The sequence below is a fragment of the Octopus bimaculoides genome, chromosome 21 (genome assembly GCF_001194135.2).
Source record: "Octopus bimaculoides isolate UCB-OBI-ISO-001 chromosome 21, ASM119413v2, whole genome shotgun sequence".
In the NCBI taxonomy this organism is placed as follows: Eukaryota; Metazoa; Mollusca; class Cephalopoda; order Octopoda; family Octopodidae; genus Octopus; species Octopus bimaculoides.
In genome coordinates this window covers 13,492,598-13,500,322 of record NC_069001.1, presented here as the reverse complement: position 1 = coordinate 13,500,322, position 7,725 = coordinate 13,492,598, and the positions used below count along the sequence as shown (strand labels likewise).

Below are 7,725 nucleotides of genomic sequence, written 5' to 3'. Positions count from 1 at the left end.
CGTTTGATGCACAGCTGCTTCACATTCCATTGAGGCAGCTGTGCATCTGGGTTGGGGTTAAAACATTGTAATATAGTTATTTTCTCAAAACACGTATACAAACACACACGCACACATTCAAACGTACGTGTATGTGTGTGTGTGTGTGTGTGATTGTATACGTGTTTTGATATAATGGCTATCTTACAATGTTTTGGCCCTAACGTTTGATGCACAGCTGCTTCACATTCCATTGAGGCAGCTGTGCATCTGGGTTGGAGGCCAGTTCTTCCTGTTTGTTTGGAGAGAAAATTGAATAATAAAACCTAAATCGGTGCATACATAAAGAGAGAGTGGGGAGAGAAACAGGCAGGCAGAGAAAAACAAAGACAAATCCCAATTTCCTTTCCGTCATATTTAACATGAATTTGATTACACAGAAAACCAAACGACCTCTTTTATTCAAATCCCTCTTTCCTGGCGGTGGAGCCAGTAACAGAAGTGTGGCATATTGATCCGAACACCACAGTGTTCAGTCCCTGTTGTGACGTGGTGGCTTGTGTGCCTTCAATGACCTTGAGAGCCATGCCTGTGGAGTGCAAGCTCCTGGTAGAGACACCTATGTCGGACAGGTCAAAGGATAAAGGCCAGACTAATATGGACCTCTTTTGCCCAGAGGTAAAGATGGGTTTACATAAGACCAACACTCCTATCTAGAAAGAAAGCAAAGTTACGGAAGCTTCGACGATAACTGCGTAATATGTTTTTCTTTGGTCAGTAAGTGTTATTTTCTATTTGCTTCTATCTAGAAATCAAATGAAAGGACTACTATTCCCTTCAAACTTTGCTTTTGTGACCTCGACATCAATGTTTTGAAACTGACGAATTTTCCTGTACATTTCAGACAGATTCATCACTGAGTTGTTGAAGCAGAAATATCGTCATAGCAAATATTCTGCTCAATACCACAGTTGCTTGACTTTAACCACATGATTATGTTCCTTAGTAGCTGACAATATGTGCATCTTTAATCATGAGCAGGGGTAGTGTGGGAGCATTATAGCCATGTGTTGAGAGGCATTCTTTTGGGGTTTGAATAAATGTAACAAAAGAAAAGTTTGAAGGGAATATTAGCCATTTTTCATACTTCCTAGGGTTAAGCAAATAGGAACTAACAATTGCTACCCAAGGACAAACATCGTGTTGCACAGTGTAATTCAAAACTAACAGAGCCTGTAAGAGGAAGGTCTTCTCTTGGGGAAGCATATGGGGTGTTGAGAAAGAGCCGAAAAGCAGTGATCCAACTGAAGAGAAGCAGAAAAGACAGCGCTGGATGAAGAACAGTGAAGATAAATCATCGATAGCCTAAATTCCACAGGGAGTGTGTATATCGATCAAACATTGGAATTCTCAAAGTAGTCGCTCGTCGTAGAAGAAATAGTAGTTAAATATCCCACATCTTTTCCATATTGTCTTAAATAAAGAAAAATTCGCTGAACAACGTCGTTCTAAATACAATGTGTGAATACAAATGACGGGATTTTGACAAGGCGAATCTCTTTGATCGTTAAATCTGCTCTATCAAACTGAATGTGTGCTGTGCAATGACAACAACAACAACAACAATAACGAAATACTTCCATTTTCTCTGCCGCCTGCTTTATACAAATTTTTGACAAGACATGTCTTTAAAATGATCGAAGTTTCTTCCGGTGTCCATTACCGGAAGTAAGCCCGGAGCCTTTGTTGCTAAATATATTTACGCTGGAAGTATTTTGAGATTTATTTCTATATCAGAGTTAAAAAATGTGAAGGTGGGTGGAAAGCGAAGGATTCAAAGGTGCTAGAAAACAAACAGTACACACACACACACACACACACACATATATGCATATATATATGTATATATGTATATTTACATATATGTATGTATACATATACATGCATATACACATACATACATAAATACACATATGCACACACTCATACGCACACACATGCACGCATACATTTCTCTCTCTCTCTCTCTCTCTTTCTCTCTCTTTCTCTCTCTCTCTATCTATCTATCTATCTATCTATCTATATATATATATTTTTTTCAAGTATTTATAAATCAGAATAAGGAATACGAAAGCGGAAGGAAAGAGACAGATAAATAGTGATACAAAACAAACGTTTTATATATATATATATATATATATATATACATATATATATATGTGTGTGTGTGGGTGTACATACACAGGCAGACGAACAAAGAGAAAGCGGGAGAGAGAAAACGATACTCTGACGCAAATATCTGTATGTGATGCATTCGCACATATTTGGGGTTGTGTGCGTATATATGTACGCATGAATGTGTGTGTGTGTGTGTGTGTTAGTGTGTGTGTACGTGTCCGTGTGTTGATATAATGACCATGCTGCAATGTTTTAACCCCCAACGTTTGATATATTTACTCGATTTGAATTATTCACTGTCGCTGACATATTGCTAGTTTGGTTTCACAAGTCATTCAAGATGGCGTCTCCCAGTCTCATATAGAATGGTGGTGGTGGTGGTGGTAGTCGACGTCGTCGTCATAATAATGATGGTAGTAGTTTTGGTGATGATGGCGGTGGTGATAATAGTGCTGGTAGGAGTTCAGTGTGGACTAGAGAATTAAGTGTGAGTGAAATTGAGTCGGTAAATGAGTGGGAGTGAGGCACAAGGCTAGAAATTTTCAGGAAGTGTAAGCTGATTACGTCGACCCCAGCGCTCAACTGGTACTTAATTTATCGCCGCCGAAAGGATGAAAGGCATAATCGACCTCGGTGGAATTTGAACTCAGAACAAAGACTGTGGAAACGCCGCTAAGCATAATGTACGGCGTGCTAATGATTCTGCCTGCTCAACTTAATAATGATAATAATAATAATGATAAAAATAATAATAACAATAATAAAAATAATAATAATAATGATAATGATAATAATAATAAAAATAATAATAATAATAATGATGATGATGATAATGATAATGATAATAATGATGATAATAATAATAATAAAAATTTAAAAAATAATAATATATTAACCAAAATGAAGTAGATTGACAAATTTATTTTTTGAACCAGTTGAAGATACACAAGATGTCGAAATATCGTTCACTACATAACAATGGCACTCTTCTTTTAATTTTGACTCTATATCTTCAGGAGGAGTTACCTCAATCCTTTCTATAATAATAATAATAATGGTAATGATAATAATGGTAATAATAATAATGGTAATGATAATAATAATAATAATGGTAATAATAATAATAATAATCTTGGAAGTTATGTGAGACAAAGAGGCATTAAATTACAAGCATCACAGAGTTAAGTTCTAGTGTAAATCAATAAACAAAGAAAAAGGGGTTTATACTCTGAAATTTGGAATGAATCAGTGTGACAAAAGTCCAATAAAATAAAGGAAAAAAGGTTGTAGGGTTCAGCTAGTAGTAGCATATTGCTAATTATCTGGTTTTATAATGAGCAACATTTTCAAGGACTTATCTTTGCAGAAAGAAGTTCTTTCAATATGTTTATTTCGGACAGCTCCTTTGGCGAATTGGTTTCTAAACTTTCCGTAGTGCAGAAATTGCACGATCTCTTGTTGTCGATGTATGACTTAGCTCTAAAAACAATGCTCTATTTAATTATGTAATTAATGTTCCTATTTTTCAGGCATCTTATAATTTTTTAAGGTGAAGTTTAATTTTTTGCTATTAAAGTTCCTAAAAGTGTACTTATGGTTATAAGGTTGTGACTTGAAAGGTGTACCAGTCAGGTCTATACGTATATGAGTAATAAATTGTTCGTTATGTTGCACATATAAACTGTATCATTATCTAGATATTTCAAGTCTAGAGGACATTACTAGGGTTAATATTACAGAAATTAGTATTAAGGCTCTAGTTATAATCAGGGTTACCATAAGGTTGTGAACTAAACTTATGTAAGTTATAAGGAGTTACTGCGTACAAAATTTGATATGGTAAAGTAAAAATGTTTTATTTTCTCTTATTAAAATCCTATAGTATTTAAACTGTTGATCGAAGTAATTACTACGTAACTTAAGGGGAAACTCTCGCTACTTGGGTTAAGTTGAATGGCGGAATTTATATCCAAATGATGGCGGGCTGTATTTATTATTATGTGTGTTTCTGTATTTTAAGTTGGTCAATATAAAATATTTTACGAGCAAAGTGTTTGTTAGGCAAGTGTAGAGCAATAATTAGATAGATAGATGGACAAATAGATAAATAGGTAGATAAATAGATGGACAAATAGATAGATAGATAGATAGATAGATAGATAGACAGACAGGCAGAAAGTTAGATATAGATAGATAGATAGATAGATAGATAGATTAAGAAACTTAGAGAAAGGTGGGCAGAGAGGCAAGCATGTAGACACACAGGCTTAATTCATTAAACCAAAATATTTTAATTAATAAAAATTACACTATTGGTGTCGAGGCAATAATTTTCTAAACGACTGGTTAAGAAACCAGAGATTTTTAATTACTTAAAATTAATTAAAAATCGAATTCAATCAGAAGTGCGTCTCATCTCTATCGCTACAGTGGCCACATGCTCGCTTGGTTCGTATTAGACATGCATGCATACATATATATATATATATATATGTATATATATATATATATATATATATGAGAGAGAGAGAGAGAGAGAGAAATTTAAATAATAAGGGTGAAAAATTGAGTATTAATTTAATTAATATCAATTTAAAAACAGTGGCCTAGCATACTGAAAAATCTGAAGATTCAGAAAAATTATATTACATCCATATAAGAGGGATGACCACTAATTGGACATCCATTATGCTAGAAGAAGACCACCTATCGTCTGACCACTAAGAAAAGATTGTTCTCAAGAAAATTCAGCAAACGCCAATATATATATATATACATATATATATATATATACATATATATATATATATACATATATATATATAGGGGTAGAATTCACAAAAAAAAAACAACAAAAGACGAAGACAGATGTATTAGTTTAACGCTCGGAAAGTGAAAAAGTTTTTAACGTTTCGAGCCTACGCTCTTCCACAGAAAAGAACACGGAAAGAAACAAGGAAAGAAAATAAAGAATGTGTAGTGGATAGCGATCTATCTTGGCGAATGCCGGACAGAGGGGTCACACAGGGGAGCTAGGAAGAAGGGGAGATAATAAAGTAGTGGTGATCCCAAAACGAAGGCGCGTGTGGCCGTGTATAAGAGAGTATGTATATGTGCGTGGAAGAGGGCTGGTGACTTTGACGTGTGATATATATATACATATATATAATCCGCCAAAAGATATTTTGATAGTAAATTTATTCAAACATTAAGGAATTAATTAAGTTACCTTTAACCTTTTTTTGCCCCGCCTCTTTTTTGTTTTTGTTTTTTTTTTCTTTTGACCTTTATCAAAGTGGTTGGGTATCCTTAATTTCTTTTAGAATTTAAGTGAAAAGTACTCAAAAACTTTTTCATTTTAAAAATACCGTAATTTTTGCTGTTGGTGAGATGTGATACTGAAAAAGCTATTTTGCACTTGAGCAACTGTTGATGTATAGCATAGTCAATGGGTGTTATTTTGAGATTTAAAAAAAAAACTAGAAACTTTCTTATGACTTCTTGGTGCTATTGTAAGTAAATGTGACAAAATGGCAGAATTATGGTTGTTGTTTACGGAACATAAGACCATTTTAAAGTGGTATTTCAAATTTGAGAATGTTGTCACAATTCAGCAGTAATAGAGACGTGAGTTTAGAACAGAGCCTCCAATACGCCTGACAATTTCACGGATTGGCGATACGTTCGAAACACTGGAGCAGTGTGTGATGTGTGGAAAGGAAAATCCGGTTGACCTCGTACAGTAACAAGTGCTGCTTATACGGCTATGTGGCATGGTGCAGAGTCCTGTTGCCAAACATGGGGTCTTCCAACAGCCACTCTCTTAACGCAGGGAAGCACTACTTCGTCCAGGCACTTGATGTAGGATCTGTGTGTTGAGTCTGAGGCCGTGTAGGAAGACGAATTGAGGCATGATGTCACCATCACTAGAAATCACTCCAAACTGGATGTGTGGTTTTTATCACTCTTGGTACATGTTCTGGGGACACAGCAAGCCAACGGTTGTTCTGTGTGTTCACCATCTGTTCGTACTGGAGCTTCGAGCACGAATGCCAAGCTGTACAAGAAGCCGTTTCCAAATTCCTGGCTGAGTAAATTGCATCATGGTGCTGTCTTTCTCGCAGACGGTGCCCAACTGATCCTACTATACTGTGTAGTCAACAAAATGAAAAACAAACAATAAGCATGCCCGAAATTAAAAATATAAAATGGCAACAATTTACCCATCGCACCCTGTGTGTATGTGAGTGTGTGTGTGTGTGTGCGCGTGTGTATGTGTGTGTGTATATTATTCTTAACAAAGTATATTATTGACAGTGACTTCGAAGTTTCGGTTAGTTAAGCCATCGGCGGACGATGTCTTAATTGGCAGTCAAACGATGGTTTAACTAGCCGAAACTTCGAAGCTACAGTCAATAATATTCTTGTTTAAGAATGATAAATTTGCACTATTCAAAATTATACAGTAATCCATCAAATTAATGTACAATCGTTTTTATTGTAACAGAACATAAAAAGCAACATTAACAATGTATTAAACAAAAATATATAGATGTTTTCGATCTAGTTTGGATTCTTTGCCATCAAACTTGATGGCAAAGAATTCAAATTTGATGGCAAAAATCCAAACTAGATCGAAAACATCTATATTAAACAATAGTTGTGATGCATGTGCCTGGTATACCCTTATCAGACGGATAATCTTAGCGGGTATACTGGGCTTCGCATATTTGTACTCTGGGGAAGGAAGCAAGTCGATTATATCGACCACAGTGTTTAACTGGTACTCATTTTATCGACCCAGAAAGGATGAAAGGCAAAGTCGACCTCAGTGAAATTTGTCGGAACGTAAAGACAGACGAACTGCCACTAAGCTTTTTGCCCAGTGTCCTAACGACTCTGCCAGCTCTCCACCTTAAAATATTAAACGCTTCATGGCATCATGAATTTGCGTGTCGTCCTTGCGTATGGCCATGCTAATGTTCTGTGTATCGTTTCTGTTTTAGAATATCTACTGTGGAAGCTAGGACTTCCTTTTCTACTGTAGACAACGAGGCCTGGATCTGTGGTTTTAGGGAGTTAATCGATTACATCGACTCCAGTGCTCAACTGGTACTCATGCTAACATCAATCCCGAAAGGATGAAAGGGAAAATAATAATGATGATGATGATGATGATGATGATGATGATGATGATGATGATGATAGAAAGAAAGAAAGAAAGAAAGAAGTGAGGCTGAAGCAAAACCATGTATGAATAAGTGTGCTTGTGTTTGTGGGTGTTTGTGGTGGGGTGGGGTGCAAGACTGTTGGGGAATCACATATTCAACGGTAGTATCTGAGAGGTTAATTAAACGATTTATGGATCTCTGAAATATTTACTGTAGGACAATGATAGGAGAGGCACAATAGCGATGGTGATAGTGGTGGTGGTGGTGGTGGTAGTGGTGATTTGACGGTGGCTGTGGCTGTGGCGGTGGTGATCTCAATGCTGATTGGTTCGTTCGTCGTTGATTCATTGTTATTGGATGGCGATGATGGAGTCCATGTCGAAAATGTAGTGACATC

General features: G+C 36.1%; 1 non-coding gene across 1 annotated transcript; it reads right to left on the bottom strand.

Moving 5' to 3' along the window:
- Nucleotides 1–7,073: 7,073 nt before the first annotated feature.
- On the bottom strand, nt 7,074–7,184 carry LOC128250496 (U6 spliceosomal RNA). Its single transcript, XR_008266513.1, has one exon. It is a non-coding gene; the product is annotated as a U6 spliceosomal RNA (small nuclear RNA).
- Nucleotides 7,185–7,725: the final 541 nt, after the last annotated feature.